The sequence below is a fragment of the Austrofundulus limnaeus genome, unplaced genomic scaffold, assembly GCF_001266775.1.
Source record: "Austrofundulus limnaeus strain Quisiro unplaced genomic scaffold, Austrofundulus_limnaeus-1.0 Scaffold880, whole genome shotgun sequence".
Classification (NCBI taxonomy): Eukaryota; Metazoa; Chordata; class Actinopteri; order Cyprinodontiformes; family Rivulidae; genus Austrofundulus; species Austrofundulus limnaeus.
The window spans coordinates 86,732-88,998 of record NW_013953282.1 but is presented as its reverse complement, the minus strand read 5'-3'; positions in this window follow the sequence as shown (position 1 = coordinate 88,998).

Here is a 2,267-nt window from a genome sequence, read left to right as displayed (position 1 = left end):
CTGCAGGACACCTTCAGAGACTGTGACTCTGCTGAAGATCCTCATCACATCTCCTCTGACCACAGCTGAATCTGAGAGGAGCTGAACACTGAAGACAATCCAGACTTTCCTCAGGTACAACATCACATCTCACTGCACTGACCATGCTCTATAAGAATCTGGTTCAAACATCCTGACTTTAACCAGAGTCATGAAGAAATTTGATTCTCAGTAACAGAAGAGCTAAATTTATGTACAAAATTAAAATACTACATGACATTATAATGTTGTTTTATTATTGTCATTTGTTTAATAAATACACTGGCCATAATACAACYTAGTACATGTTTGATTGCCTTTGGAGATGAGCCTATTTTGGAATTGTAGCCCCACCGGAGAAAAATCCACCAGCCGCCACTGACCAGGAGAAATTAGATCCACAGCCCTTCAATGTAGGGGAGAGCCGAATCTGTAATCAGTTGTTTGGGAACAGAAGAAGTGTTTTAGGGCAGGTAGACAATAATTATTTTCCATCTGCCTTAATGTCCACTGGTACATCTCAATGTGGTGAATCCAATCAGACAAATAGAGTGGGCAATCCCGCCGAGCTGAGCTATCAGCTCAAGATCAAGATCAATTCTATCTCACCAGCAAAGTTCAGGAACCACAGCTGGCCCGCAACTCTCAGCAGATCCACTTGCAGACCGAGTTCCAGCTCGCTCAAGGCAAACGTCTAAGTGCTGAAAGAACATYAGTCCTTCATATTGGTCAGGCAGCCAGGAAATGGCCTGGATAGCCACCAATGCTGTTTTGTAGAACACCAGGAGACCACCAAGCCAATCTGTAGAATCCAGTCAGAATCCAAATTTATATCCAGCTAGTTGAACAGAGCAGAACAGAGGTCCCACCTTTGACATGTCCTCCCATGGAAAAAAAATGTTCCAAAAATTTATTAAGAGACCAGCTAACCAAATCATAAAAACAAATCCATAATTTTGGTTTCAGATGAAAACATAGAGGAGGCTCCAAGCAGCAAAGCAGGGAAAGATAAGGGAGAGCAGGAGAGGGGGAAAAAGCATCATACTCCTCCGGGAGCAGAAAAAAATGGATGGATGGAACTATCCCCTGCATTAGTGAGAGATTAAAGATGTCCGCAAATACCTCGGCTAGCTGGTCAGCACAAGCTTTCAAGACTTGATCACAGATTCCATTGGGTTAAATTGTCAAGAGGGATGAGTGCCTTGAGCTGTGGTCACAAGGTTGTCTGTGCTTCCTGCAGTGGCCATCCTCAAATTTGATGATAGACACTCCAGGTTAAGGAGGCTGTAAAGCTGAAGAAGGAGTCCTATTGGGCCTTTTGGCTGGTAGGACAGTGAAGACAGCTGAGGAGTATCAGCAGGTCAACCAGGTCGCAGCCCTGGCTGTTGCTGTGGCAAAAAKCTTGAATGTAGGAAATGTTCGGTGAGGCCTTGGATAAAGACTCGAGTGGCTCTGAAGAGATTCTGGCAAACAATCCKGCTGCTGAGATTAGGAAAGCAGCACTTTACTGACACTGTGTTCAGTGAAGGCAGGACGCTGTTGACCTCAACCAGCAATGTTGTTGGGAAGTGGAAGGAATACTTTCTCAATCCCACTGGCATGTTTTCTATGGAGAAAGCAGAGTTGAGGGACTTCAAAGTTGGTCTATCCATAACTGGGGGTGAGGTCACAACGGGGCTCCGGGGGTGGACCAGAGCCACCTTGATTTACTAAAGTATGGATATTGTGGGGCTGTCTTTGTTGACACACTGTTACAACATTATGTGGACACCAGGAGCAGTTTCAATTGATCAGCAGTCAGGGGTGGTGGTTCCCCTCTTCAGGAAGGGGGACTAGAGGGTATGTTCCAATTATAGAGGCATCACTCTCCTTAGCCTGCCATTCAAGAGGAATAATGTGGTTTTTGTCCTGGCCGTGGACCACTAGACCGGCTCTTTACCATCACTAGAGTCCTCGGTGGGTCATGAGAGTTAACCCATGCAGTCTACATGTGTTTTGTAGACCTATAGAAGGCATTCAGTCGTGTTCCTTGAAGTACACTGTAATGGTGCGTTCACACCGAACGCGATTTCAGCTTCAAAATCGCAGCCAACGCTGAAGTTTGAAGCTTGTGCACTTTGAGGTCAGACGCAGGACATCTGCGCTGCACGGCGACAGCCGCCCCGCCCCTCCCTCCTCTGTCCTCTGTCGGGCTCTGTTTAATGTCGGACGAGGAAGTGGCTTTGCTTTATTTACAGAAAGCCAGAACG